We start from the raw sequence: 15276 nt of genomic DNA, 5'->3' as shown, positions 1-15276 counted from the left end.
AACTGATACACAGTCATATCAGTTTTGAATCAGGTTATTTAAATGATGTTTGATTGACCTACTACACTTACATTCTGATGGTAATTACTCCTGAACTATCACCTGGACAGTGACCATCCTAAATGGCTGTCTCTCACACCCCACTTATTGCCATGTCTAAATGCCTCTACTGAAGAAGCTGTGATCAGCTGTTCCCTCTTCCAAAGAAACAATCATCTTTACTCCTCATTTGAAGGGTATACACAAGGTTAATAACTCAGCAGAAAAAAAAGTTATGATAAAGAGTTACATGCAAAAACTATTATTAGTTGATGGGCCTAAATAACCATGTACTTGTCCGTGAGGAAACGATTACAGTTGGCTTATAGCTGCCTTCTGGCCTACAGCTAAGTGCTACACAGATGCCTAAACTGTGATACATGCTCATGGAAATACCATCTAGTCACAGACAAAGCATGGCAATAACCTTAATCGGGTTAAATAGTCAGTCACATACTCATGTCTCGTCTTTGAATCACATGCTGGCCTCTGAATGAAGAAAAGAACTTTGCGCAGGATTACTTAATGGAACACAGATTACCATTGATATCCATTGATATCCCTATTATTCAAGGAAACGACAAAGTAACAAAGATGCATCAACTGGGTCTCCCTTTAAAGCTTCAAACACCTAAAATAAAGGTTAACATAGTAACACTGCAACCATTGCAACTCATCTAGCAGATCAACACATCTCTTAGGGAAAGATAACCATCTTATCTTCAGTTTCATCATGTAAGTTTGTTGGTTGTTTAAAGACTCACTTGGCAGTATGATGGAAACCTGTAAATAATCAAGTCTAGACCAGACAATCCTGTGATTGATACTGTGAGCAATGACCCACCCTGTCAGGGTAAGACAAGACATAATCAACCAAGTCACCAAGTGTGACCACCCTATCTATTTGGCACTCTCCTACCCAGAGTTCCATGCGGCCGGGAACCAGCCAGCATAGTACCTCTGCCACAGGCCAGCGCCATGTGACTATTCGTCACATCTTTCACAGTCCATTCAAGATATTGCATATGCTTTTCATCCGTTTCATGTTTGACAAGTCTACACATTTTCATAAACAAATGTCAAAGAATGGTTACGGTTCATTATGAAAGTATCCTAATACGTGAACATCTACTTGTTTTTGCGTAGTTATCCTTTGTTTACATTGGTTGTAAGGCTCCACGTGCTGTCATCGAAGCCGAACGGAGAGCTAGAGATACGGTCACTTTGATGTATAAATATATATTGTCATGCAACTCACTGTCGCAGTTGTAGTAGCATATCTATATTATTATGCAAAACAAAATGTGTAGCGCCCCCAACTACTTGCATTAGTCCGTTCTATACAGCTTTCTGAAAAAGCGTGTTTGTTTACAAACAAGAGAAAAGTCCGGTCACGTGATATGCAAATTAGCCTGTGGCAGGGGTGTTATGCTGAGTCACCACTGCGCCGGAGTGTGTTTATTTGGTTGCCTCTTACGACCAGGATTGGTTGATATGGGACCTTTTCTAACCTGGAATCTCCCCACAAAATATATGGTGGCAGCAACCATGACAACTGATTGTTGACTTGGATTACATCAAATTCTTGTAATTCTTGTCTATTACAAAATAAACAAATAAAATATAACTAGTCCGACTATTATATGGCTATACACCAGTTTATAAAGAATTTTACTAATTTCTTACATTGCAAATATTTCACCATTATCTGTCCTGTCCTGCTGAAGGTAAGGAGACAGTTCATATGTTTCCACAAGTCAGTTGGACCACCTCAATATGAGAATCAATGGTCTTAACTAACCAACAGCTGTTTCGTGGGCCAATGTATTTGTCAAAGCCTGTAAAACTATTGTAACTCATTCACCATTATTCAATGTCAGTCAGTCAGTCTAGCCAGCTGCATGTATTACAGAACTTGCTGTGATGACTGCTCTGGACTTACACACCATGGGGGCACAAGCAGGATTACTGACTAGCACACATTCTGGGTCCACCCCACTGCCACTGACAACTAGAGGCAACAGTGGTGAACAATAGGACTCTGAAGCACAACCAGGATCATGAATGCATATACATGTATACGTTTGACTGCTGACTTCCTGACCCGGAATCAATTAAAACCAGTCCTAAAATGACCATTTGAACAGAACATTAAACATACTGAATAGCTTAAGTCCTGACTATAGGTATGCATACAATTAAATACCACGCAGGACAAAATAAACCCACCTGAGATGCCTGAAGATAGCTCTGTCAACAGACCGGAGTGGTAGTGAGCACTACTCTGTGGTGTATGGGACTTTCTACTGTCAATGTACACCAGCTAATAGATATTGATCTCATAGACAAGTAATTAAGGTCTATGTCTACACCTGTGCTGGCTACAGTAATTCTACTAAAATATCAATCATCTAACCTTCATTAATACAATATTCACCAATTTTAACAAAATAATATAGTTAATTATTACCATGTCCTGGAACTAGTTTGAAAAACAACCCAACCCATTGTAATATGTATATAGCATATGTATATACTAAATACTTGAGTAAATGTTTTTGGAAAATTACTATTTTGTGTATTGTGTTCAGTCAAAAACTACATTGTATTATTCCTGGTGAACAAACATGAGATAACAAAGTACTGGTAATGTAATAACAGGATTAACTTACTGACATGGTATTCCCGGTCCTACATGCTCACAGTAATCACTCTTGGTATGAAGGTATTATATGCTCCACCCTTCTTCACATGTTGGGAAGAAAGTGTGCACTATACACAAGAAACTATGGCACATAAAAACAACAACATGAACACCTGTTTATTCAGATGATTCAGTCACCCTCCATGGTTTGTGATAAACACGGGCAACACAAGGTATAGTCACTTACATGATGTTTAGTTTTGCTCATTTGTTGCGTAATGCTGACCTCAGCAATATTCTGGCTGTATGACGACAGACTGTAACAAATATAGTTTTGACCAGACAATCAAGTGATTGACATCATGAGCATTGATCAATGCAATTGGGATATTAATGATATGCAATCAACCAAGTCACCAAGTCGGTCCATTAAGTCAGCTGCCAGGACAAGCAGGCAGCTGGGGCCCTACATGCAATGCTGGACAAGAGGCTTGTGACAATGCACTCTTGCAACACCAGTTATTTACTCTCTAACTAGAGATGTATTCACAGATCATAACTCAACAGTAACTGGCAACAAAAGATGCAACCATATTTCACAATAATCTCAAAGTTGACCTTGACTTTTGTTGGGCATGTCACCAGCCTCCATGTGGTAGGAAAGTTTCATGCCTGTAGACGTGGTAGAGGTAACAATGCCTCAGAAACAAACAACGATATAACCATGTTTTACAAATATTTCAATGACCTTTGACACGTTTTACCCAAACCTTTCCAAAGCGGGGCCCCATTCTGAAGAAAGCATATACTAGGTTTAATCATAAATGCATCAATGCTTATTCAGAAAGGGTAACCACAAATGTTTTTTCATGAGAGTCTTCTATCTTGTGACCTTGACCTTTAAGTATGTGCTCAGAGAATTGCCTAGGTCCATGTGAGTGCAGGCAGAGTAGGATATCCTCTAATGTCAATAACCTCTGCTTAATATTCAAGAGAAAGTGTAATAATTGACAAAAATGCAATTGACTGGTGATGTGGTGAGATCTTCACCTTAGTCCATTTCATGATCTGCTAAAATAGGGCTATTTCGAAGAAATGAATGGAAGAAAAATATCTATTGACAACAATCAATGTGTAATTATTGCCTGAGAAAAACTACAGATTCCAACAAAACCTTAAAGTCTCATTTTGTGGGGCGTCTAACTCCGAGCAAGTTATGCTGTGTCCCTGGGATAGGTAATCGTCTGGTAACATGTCTCTAATCCTGTCTGTATATCTATTTTTATTACTTAACTTAAGATATTACCTGATTAATAACAATACATCTTCATTAAATGCTGATTTATTAATATCACATGCAGACAGAATTATTTTTTACATCAGCTGGTATTTCATACTAGGTGTTGGTAGCACTGTGAAACTGTACTCTGCAACCTCTACTCTACTCCAAGACAGATAATCAACTCTCCACTGTCACTTCTATATTTCATAAAATACCAAGAGGGGCTTACGACCTTGAACTTTGTGTTGTAAATGAGAGTAGTGTCCCTTGGACACTGTGGACAGTCGTTAGAAATGTTGGCCCTGGGTCAACCGATACAATCCTGAGTTTAAATCTTACTGGTAATTACAAGCATAGATACGTTTTGAAATATACTCACTGTAAAAGGAAAAACAGTATCTAAAGGGAACTTGTTTAGTAATCTATACTCACTGCCAAAAGAAACAGGAACCGTTGAAACATATATAGAGCATGTACTGTTTTCAATGTGTACCACTTAATGACAAAACTAACAATCAGTCAAGTGTTACCACGGAGTGTCTTTATTCTTATCACGATATGCTGCAAGTGATTTTCAAACTTTACACGCTAATCCTGCATGTGACAAATGGTGCATCTTCAGTCGTGGCTCTATGACGTCACGTGATGTGTGCATGAGCATTGGTTCACACAACATAACACTATGTTCATCTCTGCATCGAGCCAATCTACAGCCTACATATTTTGTGTTAACCTAAATGTGTTTTGTGCGTCTTGAGACTACTATGCTAAACAATGGCGATGTTGCTTGGCTGCTTGGTACATCTTTATGTTGTGGTGGTTCATCATCTTTCACTGGCATCGCTAATAATGCATGTATAGGGATATACGTCATAATCAGTGTACAACAAAAAGCCAGTTTACATCTTTGCCTGGGTTCTGATGAACTACAAAAGGACATGACACTAAATGACAGTTAAACTGACTTCGTGATTTGTTGATATAAATATGTATTGACTAGAATTTTCAACTAAACAGTCACGCCAACTTTACAAAAATGTTAGTAGCCCAATTAATAAGTCTCTGGTATTTGGCTAGCGGACAGGCAGCTATTTTCACTGCTAAGTAGCACTAGACAGAACTTGTGCATGTCCTCAGTGACGCTGTATGGATACATTCGGAGTAGCACCATTGCAGATCAGGAATTAATACAAACACACCTGTTAAATGAACATAAGTACAAAAACATGTGACTGAGGTTTCCAATGAATCAGACTTTAGCACTCAATTTCCTATGACTCAAAGAATAGCATATTTACTGGGCTATCTGGGCTAAATTCCATTATACTTTTCTTCCAGGCTCTGTGGGCTTGTTATGAGATTGTTCAATTTGTAATTGTCTTAGGAGACCTTGAGGCCAAATCCAGATCAATACGCAATGCAGGATAATGTGACAATATCAATCAGTTACCATGGAAACTGAACATAAACATTCACAACACATTAACTGTGGAAAACACAAATCCATGGAAAGTCTTTGAAGGGAATTAAGATAAGGAAAATCAATGTGAAATACCTATGGAGAAAGAAGTGATTAAGGATGTTGATTCTGGCACAGGAGGGCTATTATTTTCCACAGTGCACACACTTACATTCACATCATTCGTTACTCTCTTGGTACCATATGGTATAAACATCATAAAATTCTTTCTACACAATCCATAACTAACTATAACAACCTGAGAAACTCTGTGCTTTCACTTGACATGAGTATGCAAATATTCAGTATTCACATAAACTCATTCACCCAACATACCCAAAGGCCAAGTTTGATTCAAGTTGTTTCCAATACATAATCAAGTATGTAGACTTTGCTGCAGTTTCTACAAAGTGTGAAGCTGGCAGTGTTGATTATGTTTCAAGAGAAAATATACTGTTTTCCAACCACTGTCTTCAACAGCCGAAACTGATCAACAATCATAATGCACAAACTTGGAACATAATGACAGTATCTTGAATCATAGAAGTTTCAAGTTTCTAGGCTTTGTATCTAAACAATGTACATATATAATCAATAACCAATTTTCAAATTTGAAGATTCCAGATGACAATATCTGGTCCATAACCAGGACAACTGCTGACAAAAACTAAAGTAGTCAACATAACATAATTATTACATCATTTCAGATTTCAAAGCCTTGTGTTTTCTTTGGAATAGCTTTGAACTATTTTAAAATTTCCATTTGTTTCATATTTCCATTCACATGCAAAGCTCAATGAACAAGTCAGTTGGGATAAAATGTTGAATTTTCTGATGATTGGACAACTATGTATAGTTTTATGATGGTAAATTGAAAATGTCACGGCCTCATACTGAACATCATTTAGAATCAAAATTCTTATTCTTGAGACACCTTAAAAAGCCTTGACAGTGGCAATCACATTGTCGTTACATGTATAAACGTATCACACAGATATCATTGAGTTCAGGGCAGAAATAAAGTGAGAGGATGCTAGGTCAGGAGAGTAAAAGACCTGGGAAGTAATTCCAAGCTACGGTCTGCAGCTGCAGCCACTGCCACTTGTGCAGAGGCACACTATCCTGAAGCAGTAGCACGCGTCAACAGAACTTTCTTTATCATTTTCCCTTGATGCCATGATAGTTGTGGCATATTATTGTAACTGAGAGTCTGACCTCACAGCAGGTCATGTCCAAGAACAATGAATCCATGATTTTGCCAACTGAAGTCACCTGCTTGTACTTTGATAGAGGTGAGGATCAATGTTTCTGCTGTTTCTGCAGCTTGCTTGAGGTTTGGATCAAAATCATGGATTCATGTCTGATCTTTACAATTCAGGCAGTATCAGGATTCTACTGGTAACTGGTTCAACATGCTAGAAGGTCCCTTTATATGTTTCCTTGGGTTGGCTTCTGCTGTATGTGTCAACATTCTGGGTACACATCTTGTGGTCAGTTTGCTTCTGTGGAATTTGCCTGCTGAGGTGGACTGTGCTGACCACAAACTGATCCCAATAGGGACAGCAATAGACTAAATTGTAGGTCAGCCATAACCATGCAAAGGAAACATACAACATGTATACAAGCATCTCCAAACTAATTCCCTTTGAAGCGTTAAAAGCTATTTGACAGAATAAAAGCCCACTGGAATACCATATCCTGGTGAGCAGTGGTTACACCACTTTAATTAATTTATGTCAGTAATTCTTCATAAGTCTTTCATATATTATGGTTGGCTAGCAAGCTAGCTCCTCAAGGAAGTATATAAGATGTCTGACAGCGAACAATACCAGCCCAAAACTTACTGAAATAGGCACTAAACATAGGTAAAAATGGGCAAATAAATGGGGCTTCTCATAATATGCCGAAAAAACAACAGGAATAGTATTCAAACATACGAAAATGTGCGTAAACATCCCTAAAATATCTAAAATCCCTACATCTAAAAAATAATCCCATCCAATTCAAAAAAACAAACCAAATTCCTGGGATTAATCTTCGATGAACATCTCACATGGGGTGTTCACGGTAAAAACTTGGAAACAAGATGTACAAAGAATTTAAACACTCCTCTGCCTGGTAGGTTCCAATTGGGGGCCTCCAAGGAGACCCTACTATCCCTCTTTACATCTCTCATTAGATCAGAACTGGACTACGGATGCGCAATATACAATACTTAAACAAAACATTTAACAATAAGCTAAATACAATCCAACGTCAAGCCCTGAAAATAATCACACGCACACAGCATGGTACACCACTTACGGCACTACTGGCCCTAACAGGCGAAATCCCCCTGGATTTATAAATTTCTTAAACTCAACCCTGTTAAACACCCAAATCCAACAAATCCTTAAAAATAACATAAGTCTAAGAAGTCAAAAAACACTGTTAACCCCAATATCACAATGCATACTAGATTACTTAAACTTACACAAATTGAACGACTTCAAACAAAACACAAGACCAACCAACATCTTCACACCCAAACTTCAAACCCCCGGAGCACCTTTAGAATACAGAACCACAACTTCTCGTGAGGACGATCTCTGCCGTAGGTCACGTGTCAAAGCAACCAGTTTTTGTAAGAATCCATTGGACACGAAGTTGCGACCTTCGGATTGTTAGCCCGACAGTAAACTGACTGAGCTATGTTCACACTGTGAAATTAAGTGTAAATTTACCTGGTCATGCCCATGCCGATACATAACTGAAAGAAAAGGGTCGAGTATGTGACGGACACTTACGAAGTTAGGGGTAGGCATTGTGTCTCGTGACTTTAGTCTATGGACACTTACCAAGTGATCAAGATGCCATTTGGCACACTCCTCCCATTCCGTAATCTGCAAGATACCAAGTGTTGAGGAATGACTCTATATGGTGAGAACTGAAAACGGCTCCAGGCATCAGATGTCAGATGTCGAACTCGCTGATATGCATGAATGACATGCTTTTTATTAATTCGTCGGGTGATTTTTGTCACAGAAAAGTGTGGTAAGAAACACTGTAAGGATAATGTGGATAATAGTAAGGAACGAGGGATGCATAAGCATGGCTAGTGACGACACATGGGTGCGTTTGCGTTTGAATCAGTACTGAATAATTGAAGCGGGTGAAAGTGTGGCTTGTGTGAATGTTCCAGGACAGTTTCCAATAGCCAAAATATTCGACACAAAACCATTTCATCCTTTTTTTTCTCTCGACGTGTTTGTGTGAAGAATATTAGGAGCAGCTATAGAATCAATACTAGCCACAAACAGGTACCTAACCCTAATGATCGTAAAGAGGTGATTGATCGTAAAGGGGACCCAAGGGCTAAGGATAGAGTTTGGAGTAATCTAATATCACCACTAAACTAAACAACATCGCTGGGCGTATTCAATGACATTGCGTGTAGAGATGATGGATCACTGGGAGGAGCTTATGCACACTCGATGACCCCTGGCGTCACAGGCCATAGTTTCCCCGGTGTGACTGGCAACAAAATACTACAAATTATGTCATAGGGTATTGTCACGCGTTTGAGTGAGTTAGTGAGTATGGTTTTACACCGCTTTTAGCAATATTCCAGCAATATCATGGCAGGCGACACCAGAAATGGGCTTCACACACTGTACCCATGTCGGGAATCGAAACCAGGTTAAACATGTTTAAAAGTTTGTGGTACTGTAATCTAAAGGTAGGCAAAATCCCAAAATTAGACACAACACTCTCTTCAAAATTAAACAAGCGTATAGTCGATGAAGTCATCTATATCCCCTGCCTATTTTAACATGTTATTATCCAGGTAACTGACCCAACATTTCTCTTAGCCCATGCCAAAACAGCTGCAATGGAAATTCTAAAGTAAAAATTTCTAAAAGTGCTAAATATGAAAAGGCACCAGTTCAGTATGTGCCTGGTAGACATGCAAAGTTTTGTAAGAAAGTATTTAACTGTTTTTGAGTTACACTCCGGAAACGAAAACCACCCTTAAAGAACCTAAATCCAACTTGTTGCCATGGAAACATACAAAATATAAATTTATAAAATTCCTATAGAGCAAAAGGCACCAGTTCAGTATGTGCATGGTAGACATGCAAGGTTTCGTAGAGAAATATTTAAGAGTTTCTGAGTTATGCTCCAGTAACGATTTTGGGACGCACGCACACATGGACGGACGGACGGAACCCATTTCAATATCCCCCGCCAACTTCATTGGGACAGGGAATAATAAAGCAACTGACTCAAACACCACCAAAACCACCACACAAACATATATTCATGCAAAATGGCCAAATTGGTGCCACAGTTACATATACAGCCCTCTGAACCAGGCTTAAAACACACAGGATTCGGCCGAAATTGCTAAGGCAGAAGGCGACCTCTTAAACACTAAGTTAAAGCAACAACAAAAACAATACTGCAGTGACCGCAGGACTCGGGAGGGAACCCCTCTGTATCAAAATGTACAAACAAGCTTTTCTATTCTGGCATAAAATGGCAACCAATAATCAAACTCAAAAAAATTAACAAATATTATTTATGAAATTATCACTCATAACTATGCTGGCATCTCTGAAAAACTTCCATGGACAACATTTGTCAAGAAAATATTAAACAACTGTGGACTCTGTGAAATATTTGACAACCCGTTCATGTGTTCTTCATCATAGCTAGCTTTAAGAGTCGAAGAAATATTGATAAAATGAAATATCTGCCCCCTCTATGCAGGTTCTCAATCACGGCTCGTTGCACAATTTTCTGGCAGTTTCCCTCACCCCTGTCAAATTCTCCTGCTGATTCCTCAAAAGAGAATTACAGTTATCAGTCGGTAACTTGGTGCTACAAGAGGTGTTATTCTTCAAATACAAACGTTTAGCTCAACTCTCATATTCCCTAAGCCATATCTCTGAGATGCGTTGGTTTCTGGACATAGTAATTGCAAACATTTTTCTTCGTCATACATATGCATTTGCCAAAGTACAACACTGAATTTTGTGTCAATGAAAAGGAAACTGAAATAATATGAAAAGAATCATTCTGACACTTGAGACTCACTGAGGAGCTACAAGGATGTACACATTTCATTTACACTGACATACTCTCTTAGCACATAAAAATTGGAAACATACTATAACATAAAACATCTTATGCCATCAATAGTATTGATAGGGTTTGTTAAATTGATCACAGAGCACTTTGTTTTATGAACATGGGACAATTAGTTTGGAAGCATAGATATACCACAACAAAGTGAAAGTCAATTCTTATAATTTTTCACTATTTTTTACCTCAAATGATATAGACCTAGATCTAAACACAATAATATTTAGTATGTGTGACTTCATGTTTACACTGACAGCCATTCAACAACTAGCTGCATCGCAGAATAAAATAGTTCCTCAAAATGAGAGGCGACATGAACGTATGTGACTTGCTCAACATGCTCTACAGGAACAACTTTTGTAGTTTCTTTACAACAAATGTATTCAAATAATATCCTGATTAGATGAGAAAGGTCTGTTAAGAACTACCTCAGTAAGTCACAATGACAGCGCGTCGTAATACACTTACATCAAAATGAACGACAAGATAAACGTGACGAGGGACATTTCCGAGTTGTTAATGAACCAGTAGTGGTTACATGTTTTAGTCATCAATGAAAGGCGATTGTAAAGATGCGTCAAATAGATACTAAGGTACATTCATATATTAGTGTAGACTGTCACGGATCGAATGGATACTACAATAGGTTGGAGGTGCTTTTCTTTGTTTTGTTCTCTAGGATGGGTCGTAGCAAGGATATCCCTGAACAGGTATTCAGTCAAACTCTCTAACTTATCCCAATGTAGGCTAAAAAGCTAACTTCAAGATTAAAGTGTCTAAATGATGAGAAACACGGCTTCTGTATTTATTCATGCTAGGGAATTCCCAGGTGTTTCCAGAGGAATGTGGAAGTAGTCCGTCATTTAAATAATACAGTCTCGTGACAAAAGTATGAATGTTAAAATGTGTCGCTCATACACTTATGAACTTCAGTTTAGCGGTCATGTGACCAACCAATGGAAGAGACATATTTTGTGTAAACTTCACATTAAAAACTTATTGGGTATTATAATTATTGTATCATTATCAAATTATAAACAAATTATATATTATATTATTATACCCTGATACCCATGAGTAAGTGACACAGTCAAGTCAACCTATACCTGTAAAGTGTCAGATACACACACACACCTGTAAAGTGTCAGATACACACACACCTGTAAAGTGCCAGATACACACACACACCTGTAAAGTGTCAGATAGACACACACACCTGTACAGTGTCAGATACACACACACCTGTAAAGTGTCAGATACACACACACCTGTAAAGTGTCAGATACACACACACCTGTAAAGTGCCAGATACACACACACATGTACAGTGCCAGATACACACACACACCTGTACAGTGCCAGACACACACACACCTGTAAAGTGCCAGATACACACACACACACCTGTAAAGTGCCAGATACACACACACATGTACATTGCCAGACACACACACACCTGTAAAGTGCCAGATACACACACACACCTGTAAAGTGCCAGATACACACACACACCTGTAAAGTGCAAAATACACACACACACCTGTAAAGTGCCAGATACACACACACACCTGTACAGTGCCAGACACACACACCTGTAAAGTGCCAGATACACACACACACCTGTACAGTGCCAGATACACACACACACCTGTAAAGCGCCAGATACACACGAACACCTGTAAAGTGTCAGATACACACACACACCTGTAAAGTGCCAGATACACACACACCTGTACAGTGCCAGATACACACACACACCTGTACAGTGCCAGATACACACACACACCTGTAAAGTGCCAGATACACACACACACCTGTACAGTGCCAGATACACACACACACCTGTACAGTGCCAGACACACACACCTGTAAAGTGCCAGATACACACACACACACCTGTACAGTGCCAGATACACACACACACCTGTAAAGTGCCAGATACACACACACACCTGTAAAGTGTCAGATACACACACACACCTGTAAAGTGTCAGATACACACACACACCTGTAAAGTGTCAGATACACACACACCTGTACATTGCCAGATACACACACACACACATGTACAGTGCCAGATACACACACACACCTGTAAAGTGCCAGATACACACACACACATGTATAGTGCCAGATACACACACACCTGTACAGTGCCAGATACACACACACACACACCTGTAAAGTGTCAGATACACACACACACACCTGTACAGTGCCAGATACACACACACACCTGTAAAGTGTCAGACACACACACACATGTACAGTGTCAGATACACACACACCTGTACAGTGCCAGATACACACACACATGTACATTGCCAGATACACACACACACATTTACAGTGCCAGATACACACAAACCTGTAAAGTGCCAGATACACACACACCTGTAAAGTGTCAGATACACACACACACCTGTACAGTGTCAGATACACACACACACACCTGTAAAGTGTCAGATACACACACACACCTGTAAAGTGTCAGATACACACACACCTGTACATTGCCAGATACACACACACACATGTACAGTGCCAGATACACACAAACCTGTACAGTGCCAGATACACACACACATGTACAGTGCCAGATACACACACACCTGTACAGTGCCAGATACACACACACACACCTGTAAAGTGTCAGATACACACACACATACCTGTACAGTGCCAGATACACACACACACCTGTAAAGTGTCAGACACACACACATGTACAGTGTCAGATACACACACACACCTGTACAGTGCCAGATACACACACACATGTACATTGCCAGATACACACACACACATGTACAGTGCCAGATACACACAAACCTGTACAGTGCCAGATACACACACACACCTGTACAGTGCCAGATACACACACACACCTGTACAGTGCCAGATACACACACACACATGTACAGTGTCAGATACACACACACACCTGTACAGTGCCAGATACACACACACACCTGTACAGTGCCAGATACACACACACACCTGTAATGTGTCAGATACACACACACACCTGTACAGTGCCAGATACACACACACACACACCTGTACAGTGCCAGATACACACACACATGTACAGTGTCAGATACACACACACACACCTGTAAAGTGTCAGATACACACACACACCTGTACAGTGCCAGATACACACACACACCTGTACAGTGCCAGATACACACACACCTGTACAGTGCCAGATACACACACACACACCTGTAAAGTGTCAGATACACACACACATACCTGTACAGTGCCAGATACACACACACACCTGTAAAGTGTCAGACACACACACATGTACAGTGTCAGATACACACACACACCTGTACAGTGCCAGATACACACACACATGTACATTGCCAGATACACACACACACATGTACAGTGCCAGATACACACAAACCTGTAAAGTGTCAGATACACACACACACCTGTAAAGTGTCAGATACACACACACACATGTACAGTGTCAGATACACACACACACCTGTAAAGTGTCAGATACACACACACACACCTGTAAAGTGTCAGATACACACACACATGTACATTGCCAGATACACACACACACATGTACAGTGCCAGATACACACACACACCTGTAAAGTGCCAGATACACACACACACCTGTACAGTGCCAGATACACACACACACCTGTACAGTGCCAGATACACACACACACCTGTACAGTGTCAGATACACACACACACCTGTACAGTGCCAGATACACACACACAAACCTTACAGTGACAGATACACACACAGATCAAGGAATTTATCTTGACCTGTTCAGAGGCTGACATTCGGCTCCAAGTCTGCAGCAAGTGACAGTAAAAATCCCAAATTGAATTACAGTTTCCCTAATTCCTCAGATTTGATGAAAATAAGAACGATAAAATAAAATCCACTTTTGAAACATATCACTATATTTTCCCAATTTGCCTGCCCAGGGCACTTAGTTTTGAATTCTAGATAAATCGCTGCTGATACACCAGACACAGACACAGACAGACATGAACACTGACAGATACACACATCTGTAAACTGACAAAATAATCACACATGTGTTGATTACTGTGATCAGCTTACCCAGGTACAATTGCTCTATTATTTGATGAGTATTGGTCTCTAGAAGGAACACTTTAGTAACAAATATAAAAGATATTAGTATGAAATAGCCGCTCATAGTTTCGCATTTCTCTCTATAGCTAATGCAAAAAACAACCTACTAAGTATAATGTAGGCATTGTCAGGAATTATATCTGTTCCAATTTAATTATGAATTCACGATACCTTAACATGCCTAATTAGTTGTGAAATAGTTATGAAACACTTCTGCGCCAACAATGTCTACAAGTGCATGGATGAGAAAGAGAAACTATCTAGGCAAATGTGATGATCAGTCTTACAATACACCTTACATGAGAACTTTGAAAACAAACTCAAAACCTAGATCTACTACTCCTGTACATGCTCAATGCAGAGTGACACTGACCATGACGACTTCTATATGATAACATGCTAACCACATACTGACTGTGCACACAATACAAATTTCTCGCTTCTTATCATCACATTAACAAATAAAAAAGACAATGTTCAGATAGCTGATCATTATCCAATAAAGGCCAACGACATCCTCAAATGGCAATACATCAATATTTTTACTACACAAAAAATACTTTCGCGATAATAAAAAAGTGTCCTGG

General features: G+C 39.4%; 1 protein-coding gene across 4 annotated transcripts in view; it reads right to left on the bottom strand.

The window, feature by feature from the left end:
- LOC124149519 (guanylate kinase-like) overlaps positions 1 to 15276 on the bottom strand; it is a 33717-nt gene that overhangs the window by 18159 nt on the left and 282 nt on the right. Inside the window, exon 1 of one of the 4 annotated variants that reach the window (XM_046521163.2) lies at positions 2931 to 2993. The exons of 2 other annotated variants lie outside the window; for them this stretch is intronic. The gene's annotated coding sequence lies outside the window, so the exon portion shown is untranslated. Of the gene's footprint in view, positions 1 to 2268; positions 2358 to 2930; positions 2994 to 15276 lie in introns of those variants that run through there. One more of the 4 variants, XM_046521162.2, reaches the window with a different exon arrangement.

Source organism: Haliotis rufescens, unplaced genomic scaffold, assembly GCF_023055435.1.
Source record: "Haliotis rufescens isolate VD_foot unplaced genomic scaffold, xgHalRufe1.0.p SCAF_4, whole genome shotgun sequence".
In the NCBI taxonomy this organism is placed as follows: domain Eukaryota; kingdom Metazoa; phylum Mollusca; class Gastropoda; order Lepetellida; family Haliotidae; genus Haliotis; species Haliotis rufescens.
The sequence above is the reverse complement of the archived record's forward strand: the minus strand, read 5'-3'. Positions and strand labels throughout refer to the sequence as shown.